A 19,751-nucleotide genomic window follows, 5' to 3' on the forward strand; every position below is an offset into this window, starting at 1 on the left:
TGGGTGAAGAAATTCCTCCTCATCTCGGTCCTAAATGGCTTCCCCCTTATCCTTAGACTGTGTCCCCTGGTTCTGGACTTTCCCAACATTGGGAACATTCTTCCTGCATCTAACCTGTCTAACCCCGTCAGAATTTTAAACGTTTCTATGAGGTCCCCTCTCATTCTTCTGAACTCCAGTGAATACAAGCCCAGTTGATCCAGTCTTTCTTGATAGGTCAGTCCCGCCATCCCGGGAATCAGTCTGGTAAACGTTAGCTGCACTCCCTCAATAGTAAGAATCTCCTTCCTCAGGTTAGGAGACCAAAACTGTACACAATACTCCAGGTGTGGCCTCACCAAGACCCTGTACAATTGTAGCAACACCTCACTGCCCTTGTACTCAAATCCCCTCGCTATGAAGGCCAACATGCCATTTGCTTTCTTAACCGCCTGCTGTACCTGCATGCCAACCTTCAATGACTGATGTACCATGACACCCAGGTCTCTTTGCACCTGCCCTTTTCCTAATCTGTCACCATTCAGATAATAGTCTGTCTCTCTGTTTTTACCACCAAAGTGGATAACCTCACATTTATCCACATTATACTTCATCTGCCATGCATTTGCCCACTCACCTAACCTATCCAAGTCGCTCTGCAGCCTCATAGAATCCTCCTTGCAGCTCACACTGCCACCCAACTTAGTGTCATCCGCAAATTTGGAGATACTACATTGTGTGGTCCCACACAAGAGATTAATGTGCAAAGTTAAAGCACATGGGATTGGGGGTAGTGTGCTGATGTGGATTGAGAACTGGTTGTCAGACAGGAAGCAAAGAGTAGGAGTAAACGGGTACTTTTCAGAATGGCAGGCAGTGACTAGTGGAGTGCCGCAAGGTTCTGTGCTGGGGCCCCAGCTGTTTACATTGTACATTAATGATTTAGACGAGGGGATTAAATGCAGTATCTCCAAATTTGCGGATGATACTAAGTTGGGTGACAGTGTGAGCTGCGAGGAGGATGCTATTAGGCTGCAGAGTGACTTGGATAGGTTAGGTGAGTGGGCAAATGCATGGCAGATGAAGTATAATGTGGATAAATGTGAGGTTATCCACTTTGGTGCTAAAAACAGAGAGACAGACTATTATCTGAATGGTGACAGATTAGGAAAAGGGAAGGTGCAACGAGACCTGGGTGTCATGGTACATCAGTCATTGAAGGTTGGCATGCAGGTACAGCAGGCGGTTAAGAAAGCAAATGGCATGTTGGCCTTCATAGCGAGGGGATTTGAGTTCAAGGGCAGGGAGGTGTTGCTACAGTTGTACAGGGCCTTGGTGAGGCCACACCTGGAGTATTGTGTACAGTTTTGGTCTCCTAACTTGAGGAAGGACATTCTTGCTATTGAGGGAGTGCAGCGAAGGTTCACCAGACTGATTCCCGGGATGGCGGGACTGATCTATCAAGAAAGATTGGATCAACTGGGCTTGTATTCACTGGAGTTCAGAAGAATGAGAGGGGATCTCATAGAAACGTTTAAAATTCTGACGGGTTTAGACAGGTTAGATGCAGAAAGAATGTTCCCAATGTTGGGGAAGTCCAGAACCAGGGGTCACAGTCTGAGGATAAGGGGTAAGCCATTTAGGACCGAGATGAGGAGAAACTTCTTCACCCAGAGAGTGGTGAACCTGTGGAATTCTCTACCACAGAAAGTAGTTGAGGCCAATTCACTAAATATATTCAAAAGGGAGTTAGATGAAGTCCTTACTACTCGGGGGATCAAGGGTTATGGCGAGAAAGCAGGAAGGGGGTACTGAAGTTTCATGTTCAGCCATGAACTCATTGAATGGCGGTGCAGGCTAGAAGGGCTGAATGGCCTACTCCTGCACCTATTTTCTATGTTTCTATGTTTCTATGTAATCCCCTCGTCTAAATCATTAATGTACAGTGTAAACAGCTGGGGCCCCAGCAAAGTACCTTGCGGTACCCCACTAGTCACTGCCTGCCATTCTGAAAAGTCCCCATGTACTCCTACTCTTTGCTTCCTGTCTGACAACCAGTTCTCAATCCATGTCAGCACACTACCCCCAATCCCATGTGCTTTAACTTTGCACATTAATCTCTTGTGTGGGACCTTGTCGAAAGCCTTCTGAAAGTCCAAATATACCACATCAACTGGTTCTCCTTTGTCCACTCTACTGGAAACATCCTCAAAAAATTCCAGAAGATTTGTCAAGCATGATTTCCCTTTCACAAATCCATGCTGACTTGGACCTATCATATTACCTCTTTCCAAATGCACTGCGATGACATCCTTAATAATTGATTCCATCATTTTACCCACTACCGATGTCAGGCTGACCGGTCTGTAATTCCCTGTTTTCTCTCTCCCTCCTTTTTTAAAAAGTGGGGTTACATTGGCTACCCTCCACTCCATAGGAACTGATCCAGAGTCAATGGAATGTTGGAAAATGACTGTCAATGCATCCACTATTTCCAAGGCCACCTCCTTAAGTACTCTGGGATGCAGTCCATCAGGCCCTGAGGATTTATCGGCCTTCAATCCCATCAATTTCCCCAACACAATTTCCCGACTAATAAGGATTTTCCTCAGTTCCTCCTCCTTACTAGACCCTCCGACTCCTTTTATATCCGGAAGGTTGTTTGTGTCCTCCTCAGTGAATACCGAATCAAAGTACTTGTTCAATTGGTCCGCCATTTCTTTGTTCCCCGTTATGACTTCCCCTGATTCTGACTGCAGGGGACCTACGTTTGTCTTTACTAACCTTTTTCTCTTTACATATCTATAGAAACTTTTGCAATCCGTCTTAATGTTCCCTGCAAGCTTCTTCTCGTACTCCATTTTCCCTGCCCTAATCAAACCCTTTGTCCTCCTCTGCTGAGTTCTAAATTTCTCCCAGTCCCCGGGTTCTCTGCTATTTCTGGCCAATTTGTATGCCACTTCCTTGGCTTTAATGCTATCCCTGATTTCCCTTGATAGCCACGGTTGAGCCACCTTCTCTTTTATTACTTTTACGACAGACAGGAATGTACAATTGTTGTAGTTCATCCATGCGGTCTCTAAATGTCTGCCATTGCCCATCCACAGTCAACCCCTTCAGTATCATTCGCCAATCTATCCTAGCCAATTCACGCCTCATACCTTCAAAGTTAGCCTTCTTTAAGTTCTGGACCATGGTCTCTGAATTAACTGTTTCATTCTCCATCCCAATGCAGAATTCCACCATATTATGGTCATTCTTCCCCAAGGGGCCTCGCACAACGAGATTGCTAATTAATCCTCTCTCATTACACAACACCCAGTCTAAGATGGCCTCCCCCCTAGTTGGTTCCTCGACATATTGGTCTAAATAACCATCCCTTATGCACTCCAGGAAATCCTCCTCTACCGTATTGCTTCCAGTTTGGTTAACCCAATCTATGTGCATATTAAAGTCACCCATTATAACTGCTGCACCTTTATTGCACGCACCCCTAATTTCATGTTTGATGCCCTCCCCAACATCACTACTACTGTTTGGAGGTCTGTACACAACTCCCACTAACGTTTTTTGTCCTTTGGTATTCTGCAGCTCTACCCATATAGATTCCACATCATCCAAGCTAATGTCCTTCCGAACTATTGCCTTAATTTGCTCCTTAACCAGCAATGCTACCCCACCTCCTTTTCCTTTTATTCTATCTTTCCTGAATGTTGAATACCCCTGGATGTTGAGTTCCCAGCCCTGATCATCCTGGAGCCACGTCTCCGTAATCCCAATCACATCATATTTGTTAACATCTATTTGCACAGTTAATTCATCCACTTTATTGCGGATACTCCTTGCATTAAGACACAAAGCCTTCAGGCTTGTTCTTTTAACACCCTTTGTCCTTTTAGAATGTTGCTGTACAGTGGACCTTTTTGTTCTTTGCCTTGGGTTTCTCTGCCCTCCACTTTTCCTCATCTCCTTTCTGTCTTTTGCTTTTGCCTCTTCTTTGTTTCCCTCTGTCTCCCTGCATTGGTTCCCATCTCCCTGCCATATCAGTTTAAATCCTCCCCAACAGCACTAGCAAACACTCCCCCTAGGACATTGGTTCCGGTCCTGCCCAGGTGCAGACCGTCCGGTTTGTACTGGTCCCACCTCCCCCAGAACCGGTTCCAATGCCCCAGGAATTTGAATCCCTCCCTGTTGCACCACTGCTCAAGCCACGTATTGATCTGCGCTATCCTGCGATTCCTACTCTGACTATCACGTGGCACTGGTAGCAATCCCGAGATTACTACTTTTGAGGTCCTACTTTTTAATTTAGCTCCTAGCTCCTTAAATTCGTTTCGTAGGACCTCATCCCTCTTTTTACCTATGTCGTTGGTACCAATGTGCACCACGACAACTGGCTGTTCTCCCTCCCTTTTTAGAATGTCCTGCACCCGCTCCGAGACATCCTTGACCCTTGCACCAGGGAGGCAACATATCATCCTGGAGTCTCGGTTGCGGCCGCAGAAACGCCTATCTATTCCCCTCACCATTGAATCCCCAATCACTATTGCTCTCCCACTCTTTTTCCTGCCCTCCTGTGCAGCAGAGCCAGCCACGGTGCCATGAACTTGGCTGCTGCTGCCCTCCCCTGATGAGTCATCCCCCTCAACAGTATCCAAAGCTGTGTATCTGTTTTGCATGGGGATGACCACAGGGGACTCCTGCACTACCTTCCTTGCACTGCTCTTCCTGTTGGTCTTCCATTCCCTATCTGGCTGTGGACCCTTTCCCTGTGGTACGACCAACTCGCTACACGTGATACTCACGTCATTCTCAGCATCGTGGATGCTCCAGAGTGAATCCACCCTCAGCTCCAACTCCGCAACACGGTCTGTCAGGAGCTGGAGGCGGATACACTTCCCGCACACGTAATCGTCAGGGACACCGGAAGTGTCCCCGAGTTCCCACATGGTACAGGAGGAGCATAACACCCGACCGAGCTCTCCTGCCATGATTTAACCCTTATATACACTTAAATTGGCAACAACAATGTTAAACGTTACTCACTGATATAGAAGAGAAAAAAGAAAAACTACTCACCAATCACAAGCCAATCACTTACCCTCTTGGCTGTGACGTCACCTTTTGATTTCTTTCAACATCCTTTTTGCCTTCTCCCTGTAGCTGCACAAGTCCCGCCTTTTATAGGCCTCACCACACACCTCCTCGACACTGCTCCCGACTGCCGCCGACGCTGGGCCCCGGACTCCCTGCTGTGCCTTTTATAGGCCTCACCACGCACCTCCTCGACGCTGCTCCCGACTGCCGCCGACACTGGGCACCGGACTCCCTGCTGTGCCTTTTATAGGCTTCACCACGCACCTCCTCGACGCTGCTCCCGACTGCCGCCGACTCTGGGCCCCGGACTCCCTGCTGTGCCTTTTATAGGCCTCACCACGCACCTCCTCGACGCTGCTCCCGACTGCCGCCGAAGAGTTTGTCTCTTCCAGATTTTGAGCAAACTGAGACTTTTTCAGGATTCTTTGGCCGTCTGCTGCACAGAGATAGATGATTGATTTTTTTTCTGAGTAACGTTTAAAAAGCCAGCGACGCAGTAGTCGTGGCCGAGTGGTTAAGGCGATGGGATTGGGATTTTCCCGTGCAGGTTCGAATCCTGCCGACTACGATTCTCAGCATTTTTCATTCCATTTCACAATGTAACCAGTTCTCTGCCAAACTGATCATGAGATAGATGGATTAACGTCCCACACCTTTCAACACTGACATTTGTTTCTTATTTTTATTAAACTGCAATATTCATGATACATCCGTTTAAAAAATCGCAAAAATCAGTCAAAGCTGCGACAGTGATTCAGCCTGTCTATCCCTCGAGAGGTCTAAGGCATTTGTGCATGCCTGTTGGTGCGTGTAAATTTTTGGTTATGTGTGTGTGTCTCTCTGTGTCTGTCTATCTCTATTTTTGTCTCTGTATATGTGCAATTGTCTGTGGAAATCATCACCATAAATTTAGTATGTCCTGAAACTTATAAAAAAGACTTAGGGAAAATAATACGGTTGTGAACTTTTGTATCGGCTTTGGTTCAGTGGCAGCATTCTCGACTGAATCAGGAGTTTGTGTGTTCAAGTCGCACTCCTTGGAATTGAGCATATCATCTTGGCTAACACTCAAGTGCAGCACTTGGGGAATTTTGCAATGTTGAAGCTGTTGACTTTCGGATGAAATGTTAAATTGAAGCTCCGTCTGCAACCTCGGGTGGATATGAAAGGTCCCAGAGCATTTCTCGAAACAGAGTAGGAGAGTTGCCCCCGTGTCAATATTCCTAAAAATGTTCGTAAATGCTCACTAAAAGACTATGTGCATGTGTTTGTATGTGGGATTGGGGTTGAAGCCCAGTTTGTCACAGAGACACAATCCAAACTCTCACAGGACCAGCATAGCCGAGTGGTTATGGCATTGGCCTTAAACTTCAACGGGTTTTTCCAGCGTGGGTTCTTCCCCAATCCTGGTATCTATTTAATTTAACGCGGATTTCCTCCCATTCTGATCACTGATATCCGATTTTCATCGGTTGAATCAACAATTTTCTGTAACAATATGACACTCTGAACCGATAATGAAATGAAATTGTGAAATGTATCTGTGTCGCTCGGTTTCTGCCTCTCACTCTCTCTTCAGAGTGTTTTGTATGTTTGAGTCTTTGTCTCTCTCAGTCTTTCTCACTCTGTCTGTCCCTGTTTCTCTGTTTGTCTCAGTCTCTCAATCTGTTTCTTTCTCACGGTGCCCACGTCTGTTCCAATGGGATTCTCTCAGATTCTTTGTCTGACTGGATCTCTGTTTCCCGTCATTTCGGTCTGTCCATGTCTTTGCCTGTCTCTGTTAGTCCCTGCCTCGAACCTGAGAAGTATTTCCATCATTTTCTGTTTTAGTCTCCATCTCTCTTTCTCTCTATCTGTCTCTCTCCTTGACACTGTCTTTATCATTGTCTTTCTCTCACTCTTTCCCTCTCTCTCTTAATAGATCACAGACACACACATCTCTGTCTCTGTATGTGTTTGAGTCTTTTTCTCACCCATTCTGCCTCTCCTTCTCAGTCTCACACTTTCTGTCTCTCGTTGTTTCTATCTCGGTGTCTGTCTCTACCTGTTTGTTGGTTTATCTGTGTCTCTCAATGTGTCTGTCGACTTCTCATGGTGTCCAGTTCTGTTCACAGCTCGATTCCTGCTCCGACAGAGCAAGTATCGGTCAGTTCCTCGTTAGTATAGTGGTGAGTATCCTCGCCCGTCACGCGGGAGACCGGGGTTCAATTCCTCGACGGGGAGGCAGTTGTTTCAAAATGTTAAATTTTACTTATGTTTCTTGGTAGAGTTCCATATTAAAAATTCCAGAGCAACATCGAACTGTGAAAATACAGGTGGAGGACTTTGCCTCTTCCAGATTTTGAGCAAACGGAGACTTTTTCAGGATTCTTTGGCCGTCTGCTGCACAGAGATAGATGACTGATTTTTTTCTGAGTAACGTTGAAAAAGCCAGCGACTCAGTAGTCGTGGCCGAGTGGTTAAGACGATGGTCTAGAAATCCCTTGGGATTTTCCCGCGCAGGTTCGAATCCTGCTGACTACGATTCTCAGCATTTTTCATTCCATTTCACAATTTAACCAGTTCGCTGCCAAACTGATCATGAGATAAATGGAATAACGTCCCACACCTTTCAACTCTGACATTTGTTTCTCATTTTTATTAATCTGCAATATTCACGATACATCCGTTTGAAAAATCGCAAAAATCAGTCAAAGTTGCGACAGTGATTCAGCCTGTCTATCCCTCGAGATGTCTAAGGCATGCCCGTTGGTGCGTGTAAATTTTTGGTTATGTGTGTGTGTGTCTCTGTGTCTGTCTATCTCAATTTTTGTCTCTGTATATGTGCAACTGTCTGTGGAAATCATCACCATGAATTTGGTATGTCCAGGAACTTATAAAAAAGACTTGGGGAAGATAATACGGTTGTGAACTTTTGTATCGGCTTTGGTTCAGTGGCAGCATTCTCGACGGAATCAGGAGTTTGTGTGTTCAAGTCGCACTCCTTGGACTTGAGCATATCATCTTGGCTCACACTCAAGTGCAGCACTTGGGTAATTTTGTAATGTTGAAGCTGTTGACTTTCGGAAGAAATGTTAAATTGAAGCTCCGTCTGCACCCTCGGGTGGATATGAAAGTTCCCAGTGCATTACTCGAAAAAGAATAGGAGAGTTGCCCCCGTCTCAATGTTACTAAAAATGTTCGTAAATGCTCACTGAAAGCCGATGTGCATGTGTTTGTATGTGGGGTTGGGGTTGAAGCCCAGATTCTCACAGAGACAGAATGCAGGTTCTCACAGGACCAGGATAGCCGAGTGGTTGAGGCGTTGGCCTTAAAATCCAATGAGTTTTTCTCGAGTGGGTTCGTACCTCACTCCTGGTATCTGTTTAATTTAACACGGATTTCCACCCATTCTGATCAGTGAGACCGGATTTTCATCGGTGAATCAGCAATTTTCTGTAACAATGTGACACTCTGAACCGATAATGAAATGAAATTGTGAAATGTATCTGTGTCGCTCTGTCTCTGCCTCTCTCTCTCTCTTCAGAGAGTTGTGTATGTGTTTGTATGTTTGAGTCTTTGTCTCTCTCACTCTGTCTGTCCCTGTTTCTCTGTTTGTCCCTGTCTCTCTGTTTGTCTCTGTCTCACAATGTGTCTCTTTCTCACGGTGCCACGTCTGTTCCAATTGGATTCTCTCAGATTCTTTGGCTGACTGGCTCTCTCTTTCCCATCATTTCGTTCTGTCCATGTCTTTGCCTGTCTCTGTTAGTCCATGCCTGTAAGCTGAGAAGTAATTCCATCATTTTCTGTTTTAGTCTCTGTCGCTCTCTCTCCATCTGTCTCTCTCCTTGTCACTGTCTTTATCATGATCTTTCTATCACTCTTTCCCTCTCTCTCTTAATAGATCACACACACACATCTCTGTATATGTATATGTTTGAGTCTTTTTCTCACTCAGTCTGCCTCTCCTTCTCAGTCTCACACTTTCTGTCTCTCGTTGTCTCTATCTCGCTCTCTGTCTCTCCCTGTTTGTCGGTTTGTCTCTGTCTCTCAATGTGTCTGTCGACTTCTCATGGTCTCCAGTTCTGTTCACAGTGAATCGATTCCTGCTCTGACAGAACTGGTACATGTTAGTTCCTCGTTAGTAAAGTGGTGAGTATCCCTGCCTGTCACGCGGGAGTCCGGGATTCAATTTCCCGACGGGGAGGCAGTTGTTTCAAAATGTAGAATTTTACTTCTGTTTCTTGGAAGAGATTCATATTAAAAAGTTCCAGAGCAATATCGAACTGTAAAAATACAGGTCGAGGCGATTGCCTCGTCAAGATTTTTAGCAAACGGAGAATTTTTCAGGAGTCTTTGGCCATCTGCTGCACAGAGATGGATGACTGAGTTTTTTCTGAGTAACGTTTAAAAAGGCAGCGACACAGTAGTCGTGGCCGAGTGGTTAAGGCGATGGACTAGAAATGCATTGGGTTATCCCGTGCAGGTTTGAATCCTGCCAACTACGATTCTCAGCATTTATCATTCCATTTCACAATTTAACCGGTTCTCTCCCAAACTGATCCTGAGATAGATGGAATAACGTCCCACACCTTTCAACACTGACATTTTTTTCTCATTTTTATTAATCTGCAATATTCACGATACATCCGTTTCAAAAATCGCAAACATCAGTCAAAGTTGCGACAGTGATTCAGCCTGTCTATCCCTCGAGATGACGAATGCATCTGTGCATGCCCGTTGGTGCGTGCAAATTTTTGATTATGTGTGTGTGTCTCTCTGTGTCTGTCTCTCTCTATATATGTCTCTGTGTCTGTGCAACTGTATGTGGAAATCATCACCATGAATTTGGTATGTCCTGGAACTCATACAAAAGACTTGGGGGAAATAATAAGGTTGTGAACTTTTGTATCGGCTTTGGTTCAGTGGCAGCATTCTCGACTGAATCGGGAGTTTGTGTGTTCAAGTCGCACTTCTGAGACTTGAGCATTATCATCTTGGCTAACACTCAAGTGCAGCACTTGGGGAATTTTGCAATGTTGAAGCTGTTGACTTTCGGAAGAAATGTTAAATTGAAGCTCCGTCTGCACCCTCAGGTGGATATGAAAGTTCCCACTGCATTACTCGAAAAAGAATAGGAGAGTTGCCCCCGTCTCAATATTACTAACAATGTTCGTAAATGCTCACTGAAAGCCGATGTGTATGTGTTTGTATGTGGGGTTGGGGTTGAAGCCCAGATTCTCACAGAGACAGAATACAGGTTCTCACAGGACCAGGATAGCCGAGTGGTTGAGGCGTTGGCCTTAAAATTCAATGAGTTTTTCTCGAGTGGGTTCGTACCTCACTCCTGGTATCTGTTTAATTTATCACGGATTTCCTCCCATTCTGATCAGTGAGACCGGATTTTCATCGATGAATCAGCAATTTTCTGTAACAATGTGACACTCTGGACCGATAATGCAATGAAATTGTGAAATGTATCTGTGTCGCTCTGTCTCTGCCTCTCTCTCTCTCTCTTCAGAGAGTTGTGTATGTGTTTGTATGTTTGAGTCTTTGTCTCTCTCAGTCTGACTCACTCTGTCTGTCCCTGTTTCTCTGTTTGTCTCAGTCTCTCAATCTGTCTCTTTCTCACGGTGCCACCTCTGTTCCAATGGGATTCTCTCAGACTCTTTGTCTGACTGGCTCTCTCTTTCCCATCATTTCGGTCTGTCCATGTCTTTGCCTGCCTCTGTTAGTCCCTGCCTGTAAGCTGAGAAGTATTTCCATCATTTTGTGTTTTAGTCTCTATCGCTCTCTCTCCATCTGTCTCTCTCCTTGTCACAGTATTTATCATTGTCTTTCTATCACTCTTTCCCTCTCTCTAATAGATCACACACACACATCTCTGTATATGTATATGTTTGAGTGTTTTTCTCACTCAGTCTGCCTCTCCTTCTCAGTCTCACACTTTCTGTCTCTCGTTGTCTCTATCTCGCTGTCTGTCTCTCCCTGTTTGTCGGTTTGTCTCTGTCTCTCAATGTGTCTGTCGACTTCTCATGGTGTCCAGTTCTGTTCACAGTGGCTCGATTCCTGCTTTGACAAAACTGGTACACGTCAGTTCGTCGTTAGTATAGTGGTGAGTATCCCCGCCTGTCACGCGGGAGACCGGGGTTCAATTCCCTGACGGGGAGGCAGTTGTTTCAAAATGTGGAATTTTACTTCTGTTTCTTGGAAGAGATTCATATTAAAAAGTTCCAGAGCAATATCGAACTGTAAAAATACAGGTAGAGGAGATTGCCTCGTCCAGATTTGTCGCAAACGGAGAATTTTTCAGGAGTCTTTGGCCGTCTGCTGCACAGAGATGGATGACTGAGTTTCATCTGAGTAACATTGAATGATGCAGCGAACCAGTAGTCGTGGCTGAGAGGGTAAGACAATAGACAAAAAATCCATCGGGGTTTCTCTGCGCAGTTTTGAATCCTGCTGACTATGTTTCTCAGCATATTTCATTCCGTTTCACAATTTAACCACGTTACTGCAAAATTGATTCTGAGATAGATAGAGCAACGTCCCACATCTTTCGATGCAGCCGCTGTTTTCTTTCTTACATTAATCTGCAGTATTCACGATACATACGGATAGAAAAACGCAAAAACGAGCCAAAGTAGCCTCAGTGACCCTGCCTGTCTATCCATCTATTTGTCTAAGGCAACCTGTGTATATCTTGATCTGAGTGTCATGGTACATCAGTCATTGAAAGTTGGCATGTAGGTGCAGCAGGCGTTGAAGAAAACACATGGCATGTTCGCCTTCATAGCTAGGGGATTTGAGTATGGGAGCAGGAAGATATTACTGCAGTTGTACAGGGCCTTGGTGAGGTCACACCTGGAATATTGTGTTCAATTTTGGTCCCCGAATCTGAGGAAGGACGTCCTTGCTATTGAGGGAGTACAGCGAAGGTTCACCAGCATGATTCCCGGGATGGCAGGATTGACATATGAGGAGAGACTGGCTCAACTGGGCTGGTATCCACTGGAGGTTAGAAGAATGAAAGGGGATCTCACAGAAACATATCAAATTCTGACGAGATTGGAGGCTGTAAGAATGTTCTCATTGTTGGGGAGTTTGAGACCAAGGATTACAGTCTAAAAATAAGGGGTAAGCCATTTATGACCGAGATGAGGAGAAACTTCTTCACTCAGAGAGTGGTTAACCTGTGAAATTTTCTACCGCAGAAAGTCGTTGAGGCCAGTTCATTAGATATATTCAAAAGGGAGTTAGATATGGCCCTTATGGCTAAAGAGATCAAGTGGTATGGAGAGAAAGCAGGAAAGGGGTACTGAGTTTGAATGATGAGCCATGATCTTATTGAATGGTGGTGCAGGCTCGAAGGGCCGAATGGCATATTCCTGCAACTAATTTCTATGTTGATGCATGTATATTTTTTTTTATTGTGCGTGCGCGTGTCTGTGTAAGTCTATCTGTATGTATGTCTCTGTGTATGTGCAACTGCCTGTGGAAATCATCACCATGAATTTGGCACGTCCCGGAACTTTTAAAACACTTGGGGAAAGTAATACGGTTGTGATCTTTGCTATCGGTTTTGGTTCAGTGGCTCCATTCTCGACTGAATCAGGAGGTTGTGTGTGTAAGTCCCACTCCTGAGACTTGAACACATCATCTTGGATGACACTCAAATGCAGTATTTGGGGAATGTTGCATTGTTGAAGCTGTTGACCATCGGCTGAAATTTTAAATTGAAGTTCCATTTGCACCCTCGGGTGGATGTGAAAGTTCCCAGAGCCTTAGTCGAAAAAGAATAGGAGAGTTGCGCCCATGTCAATATTACGCAAAATGTTCGTAAATGCTCCCTGAAATCCTCTGTGTCTGTGTGTCTGTGGGGGTGGAGCTGAAGCCCAGATTCTCACAGAGGCAGAGTCCAACCACGGATAGGATCAGGACCAGGATGGCCGAGTGCTAAAGGCGTTGCATTTAAGATGTAATGGGTTATATACTCGCGTGGGTTCAAACCCCACTCCTGGTGATTCCTTAATTAAACAGAGATTTTTCCCATCCTGCCGAGTGATACCCGATTTTCATCTGCTGAATCTCCAATTTTCTGCAACGATGTGACATTCTGAGCCGACAATGAAATGAAATTGTGAAATGTATCTGTGTTGCTCGGTCTCTGCCTCTCTCTCTCTTTAGAGAACTGTGAATGTGTTTGAGTCAGTGTCTCTCTCAGTCTGCCTCTCTCTGACACACTCTCTCTGTCCCTGTTTCTCTGTTTGTCCCTGTCTCTCAATCTGTCTCTTTCTCATGGTGTCTCGTTCTGTTGCAATGGGATTCTCTCAGTCTGACTGCCTATCTCTGTCCCATTATCTCTGTCTGTCCATGTCTTTGCCTGTCTCTGTTAATCCCTGTCTCTAACCTGATAAATATTTCCATTATGTTCTGTTTTTGTCTCTATGTCCATCTCTCTATCTGTCTTTCTCTCTATCTGTCGCCCTCTTTGTCTCTCTCTTTGTCCCTCTCCTTTTCTCTGTCATTCCATCACTATTTGCCTCCCTCTCTTTATGGAGCACGCAAATACATCTCTGTGTATGTATGTGTTTGAGTCTTTTTCTCATTCAGTCTGATCTTCCCTTTCAGTCTCAAACTTTCTGTCTCCCTTTGTCTCTATCTCACTGTCTGTCTGTCCCTGTTTCCCTGTTTGTCTCTGGTTCTCAATGTGTCTGTCACTTTCTCACAGTGTCCAGTTCTGTTCGAATGGGATTCTCTCAGTCTCTCTGTCTGACTGTCTCACTCTTTCCCATCATCTCTGTCTGTCTATATTTCTGCCTATCTGTCTCTCTTTGCCTGTCGCTGGTAGTTCCTGTCTCTAACCTGCTGAGTATTTCCATCATTTTCTGTTTATATCTTTGTCTCTCTCTCGACCTGTCGTTCTCTCTCTATCTGTCTCTCTCCTTGTCACTGTCTTTATCACTGTCTTTCTTTCACTCTTTCCCTCTCTCTCTTTATTGATCACACACACACATCTCTGTATATGTAGGTTTTTGAGTCTTTTTCTCAGAGTCTGCCTGACATTTCAGTCTCACCCTTTCTGTCTCTCGTTGTCCCTCTATCGCTGTCTTTCTCTCCCTGTTTGTCGGTTTGTCTCTGTCTCTCAATGTGTCTGTCGACTTCTGTTCACAGCTCGATTACTGCTCTGACATCGCCCGTACCTTTGTCCGTATAGTCGTGATTTTGCTCCCCTGTTAAGCAATAGAACCGGGTTCAATTCCCCGACGGAAAAGCAGTTTTTTCAAAATGTCTAATTTTACTTCTGTTTCTTGGTATAGATTCATATTAAAAAGTTCCAGAACAATATAGAACAGTAAAAATACAGCAAGAGGAGATTGCCTCTTCCAGATTTTTTGCAAACAGAGACTTTTTCAGGATTCTGTGGCCGTCTGCTGCACAGAGATGGATGACTGAGTTTTTTCTGAGTAACATTTAAAGTGCCAGAGACGCAGTAATTGTGGTCGAGTGGTTAATGCGATTGGCTTGAATTCCTTTGGGTTTTCGGTGCTCAGGTTCAAATCCTGCCGACTACGATTCTCAGCAATTTTCTTCACAATTTAACCAGGTTTTTGCAAAACTAATCCTGAGATAGGTGGAATAACGTCCCACACCTTTCAACACTGACATCTATTTCTCATTTTTATTAATCTGCAATATTCACGATACATACGGATAGAAAAATGCAAAAATCAGCCAAAGTAGCGACAGTGACTCAGCCTGTCTATCCCTCGAGATGTCTCCGGCATCTGTGCATGTCCGTTGGTGCATGTATATTTTTGGTTATGTATGTATGTGTGTGTCTCTGTGTCTGTCTATCTGTATATATGTCTCTGTGTATGTGCAAATGTCTGTGGAAATCATCACCATGAATTTGGTATGTCCTGGAACTTTTCAAAAAGACTTGGGAAAAATAATACGGTTGTGAACTTTGGTATCGGCTTTGGTTCAGTGGCAGCATTCTCGACTGAAAAACGCAAAAGCCAGACAAAGTAGCGACAGTGACCCTGCCTGTCTATCCATCTATTTGTCTAAGGCAACCTGTGTATATCTTGATCTGGGTGTCATGGTACATCAGTCATTGAAAGTTGGTGTGCAAGTGCAGCAGGCAGTGAAGAATGTAAATGGCATGTTCGCCTTCATAGCTAGGGGATTTGAGTATAGGAGCAGGGAGGTTTTACTGCAGTTGTACAGGGCCTTGGTGAGGCCACTCCTGGAATATTGTATTCAGTTTTGGTCTCCGAATCTGAGGAAGGACGTCCTTGCTATTAAGGGAGTACAGCGAAGGTTCACCAGCATGATTCCCGGGATGGCAGGACTGACATATGAGCAGAGACTGGATCAACTGGGCTGGTATCCACTGGAGTTTAGAAGAATGAGAGGGGATCTCACAGAAACAAATAAAATTCTGACGAAATTTGACAAGTGAGAGCAGGAAGAATGTTTCCGTTACTGGGGAGTTCGAGAACTAGGGGTCACAGTCTAAGAATAAGGGGTAAGCCATTTAGGACCGAGATGAGGAGAAACGTCTTCACTCAGAGAGTGGTTAACCTGTGGAATTCGCTACCACAGAAAGTTGTTGAGGCCAGTTAGTTAGATATATTCAAGAGGGAGTTAGATATGGCCCTTACGACTCAAGGGTTCAAGGGGTATGGAGAGAAAACTGGAAATGGGTACTGAGGTTAAATGATCAGCCATGATCTTAAAGAATGGTGGTGCAGGCTCGAAGGGCCGAATGGCCTGCTCCTGCAACTAATTTCTATGTTTCTATGTTGACGCGTGTATATTTTTGGTTATTGTGTGTGTGTGTGTCTGTGTATGTCTATCTGTATGTATGTCTCTGTGTATGTGCAACTGTCGATGCAAATCATCACCATGAATGTGGTATATCCTGGAAATTTTTTAAAAACTTGGGGAAAATAATACGGTTGTGATCTTTGGTATCGGCCTTGGTTCATTTGCTTTATTCTCGACTGAATCGGGAGGTTGTGTGTGTAAGTCCCACTCCTGAGACTTGAGCAGATAATCTTTGCTGACACTCAAGTGCAGTACTTGGGGAATTTTGCATTGTTGACGCTGTTGACCATCAGCTGAAATGTTAAATTGAAGCTCCGTCTGCACCCTCGGGTGGATGTGAAAGTTCCCAGAGCATTACATGAAAAAGAATAGGAGAGTTGCGCCCGTGTCAATATTACTAAACATTTTCGTAAATGCTCACTGAAACCCGATGTGTATGTGTGTGTGTTGCTGTGGGGGTGGAGCTGAAGCCCAGATTCTCAGAGACAGAATCCAAACGCTACACAGACCAGGATGGGCGACTGGTTAAGGCGTTGGCCATAAAATTCAATGGTTTTTTCCCGCGTGGATTCGAACCCCAATCCTAGAATCTCTTTAATTTAACAGAGATTTTTCCCATCCTGCCCAGTGATACATGATTTTCATCTGTTGAATCTGCAATTTCATGTAACTCTGTGACACTCTAAGCCGATCATGAAATGAAATTGTGAAATGTAGCTGTGTATCTCAGTCTCTGCCTTTCTCTCTTTAGAGAGCTGTGTATGTGTTTGTGTGCTTGAGCCTTTGTCTCCCTCAGTCTGCCTCTCTCTGACTCACTCTGTCTGTGCCTGGTTCTCTGTTTGTCTCTGTCTCTCAATCTGTCTCTTTCTCACGGTGTCCAGTTCTGTTCCAATGGGATTCTCTCAGACTCTCTGTCTGACTGTCTCTCTCTTTCCCATCCTCCCTGTCCGTGTCTTTGCCTGTCTCATTTTGTCCCTGTCTCTAATCTGATGAGAATTTGCATCATTTTCTGTTTTTGAAACATAGAAACATAGAAATTAACTGCAGGAGTAGGCCATTAGGCCCTTCGAGCCTGCACCGCCATTCAATATTATCATGGCTGATCATTCTTTCAGTTACCCTTTCCTGTTTTCCTCTCCATCCCACTTCATCCACTTAACCGTAAGGACCATATCTAACTCTCTCTTGAATATATCCAATGAACTGGCTTCAACAACTCTCTGTGGCAGGGAATTCCACAGGTCAACAACTCTCTGAGTGAAGAAGTTTCTACTCATCTCACTGCTAAATGGCCTACCCCTTATCCTAAGACTATGTCCCCTGGTTCTGGCTTCCCCAACATCGAGAACATTCTTCCCGAATCTAACCTGTGCAGTCCAGTCAGAATCTTATATGATTCTATGAGATCCCCTCTCATCATTCTAAACCCCAGTGATTAAAGGCCTAGTTGATCCAATCTCTCCTCATATGACAGTCCTGCCATCCCTGGAATCAGTCTGGTGACCCTTCGCTGCACTCCCTCAACAGCAAGAACTTCCTTCCTCAGACTAGGAGACCAAAACTGAACACAATATTCCAGGTGTGTCCTCACGAAGGCCTTGTACAACTGCAGTAAGATCTCCTGGCTCCTATATTCAAATCCTCTAGCTATGAAGGCGAACATACCATTTGCCTTCTTTACCGCCTGCTGTACCTGCATGCCCACTTTCAGTGACTGATGAACCATAACACCAAGGTCTCACTGCACCTCCCCTTTTTCTAGTTTTCCGCCATTCAGATAATATTCTGCCTTCGTGTTGTTGCCCCCAAAATGGATAACCTCACATTTATCCACATTATACTGCATCTGCCATGTATTTGCCCACTCACCTAATCTGTCCAATTCACCCTGCAGCCTCTTAGCGTCCTCCTCACAGCTCGGACCGCCACCCAGTTTAGTGTCATCAGCAAACTTGGAGATATTACACTCTATTCATTCAACCAAATCGTTCATGTGTATTGTAAAGAGCTGGAGTCCCAGCACTGAGCCCTGCGGCACCCCACTAGTCATTTCCTGCCAGTTTGAAAAGGACCCGTTTATCCCGATTCTCTGCATCCTGTCTGCCAACCAGTTCTCTATCCATGTCAGTACATTAATCCCAATAACCATGCACTTTGATTTTGTGCACCAATCTCGTGTGCGGGACCTTGTCAAAAGCCTATTGAAAGTCCAAATACACCACATCCACTGGTTCTCCCTTGTCCACTCTACTCATTACATCCTCAAAAAATTCCAGAACATTCGTCAAGCGTGATTTCACTTTCATAAATCCACGCTGACTCGGTCCGATCCTGTCACTGCTTTCCAAATGGGCTGCTATTTCATCCTTAATGATTGATTCCAATATTTTCCCCACGACTGATGTCAGGCTAACCGGTCTATAATTAGCTGCTTTCTCTCTCCCTCCTTTTTTAAAAAGTGCCTTCACATTAGCTACCCTCTACTCCATAGGAACTGATCCAGAGTCGATAGATTGTTGGAAAATGATCACCAATGCATCCACTATTTCTAGGGCCACTTCCTTAAGTACTCTGGGATGCAGACTATCAGGAACCGGGGATTTATCAGCTTTTAATCCCAACAATTTCTCAACACAATTTCCCGCCAATAAGGATATCTTTCGGTTCCTCATTCTCACGAGATGCACAGTCCCCTCGTACATTCGGAAGGTTTTTTGTATCTTCCTTTGTGAAGACAGAACCGAATTATTGTCTCTATCTGTCTTTCTCTCTATCTGTCTCCCTCTTTGTCTCTTTCTTTGTCCCTGTCTTTGTCTCTGTCATTGCATCATATTTGCCTCCTTCTCTTTATGGAGCACACAAACACATCTCTGTGTATGTATGTGTTGGAGTCGTTTTCTCATTCAGTCTGACCCTGCCACTCAGTTTCAAACTTTCTGTCTCTCTTTGCCTCTATCTCGCTGTCTGTCTCTCCCTCTTTCCCTGTTTGTCTGTCTCTCAACGTGTCTGTCTCTTTCTCACGATGTCCAGTTCTGTTCCAGTGGGATTCTCTCAGTCTCTCTGTCTGACTGTCTCTCTCATTCCCATCATCTCTGTCTGTCTATGTCTCGACCTGTCTGTCTCTATTTGCCTGTCTGTTAGTTCCTGTCTCTAACCTGCTGAGTATTTCCATCATTTTCTGTTTATATCTCTGTATATCTCTCGATCTGTCGCTCACTCTTCATCTGTCTCGCTCCTTGTTACTGTCATTATCACTGTCTTTCTCTCACTGTTTCCCTCTCTCTCTTTATATCTGTATGTGTGTGTGTTTGTGTCTTTTTCTCACTCAGTCTGCCTCTCCTTCTCAGTCTCACACTTTCTGTCTCACGTTGTCTCTATCTCGCTGTCTGTCTCTCCCTGTTTGTCGGTTTATCTCTGTCTCTCAATGTGCCTGTCTACTTCTCATGGTGTCCATTTCTGTTCTCAGCTCGATTCCTGCACTGACAGAATCCACACCCGTCAGCTCCTCATTCGTGTCTTAGTTAATATCCCTCTCTGTCACGCGCGAGGTAGGCCTTCAATTCCCCGACCAGGATGAAGCTTTTAAAAATGTTGAATATTACTTCTGTATGTCCTGAAACTTTATAAAAAGACTTGGGGAAAATAATACGGATGTGAACTTTGGTATCGGCTTTGGTTCAGTGGCAGCATTCTCGGCTGAATCAGGAGGTTGTGTGTGTAAGTCCCACTCCTGAGACTTGAGCATATAATCTTGGCTGACACTCAAGTGCAGTACTTGGGGAATTTTGCATTGTTGAAGCTGTTGACTTTCGGATAAAATGTTAAATTGAAGCTCCGTCTGCACCCTCGGGTGGATGTGA

General features: G+C 44.8%; 1 non-coding gene across 1 annotated transcript; it reads left to right on the forward strand.

The window, feature by feature from the left end:
* The first annotated feature begins 12,994 nt into the window (after positions 1–12,994).
* Positions 12,995–13,078, forward strand: trnal-uaa (transfer RNA leucine (anticodon UAA)). The gene has a single exon. It is a non-coding gene; the product is annotated as a tRNA-Leu (tRNA).
* Positions 13,079–19,751: the final 6,673 nt, after the last annotated feature.

The sequence above is a fragment of the Pristiophorus japonicus genome, chromosome 23 (assembly GCF_044704955.1).
Source record: "Pristiophorus japonicus isolate sPriJap1 chromosome 23, sPriJap1.hap1, whole genome shotgun sequence".
NCBI lineage: Eukaryota > Metazoa > Chordata > Chondrichthyes > Pristiophoridae > Pristiophorus > Pristiophorus japonicus.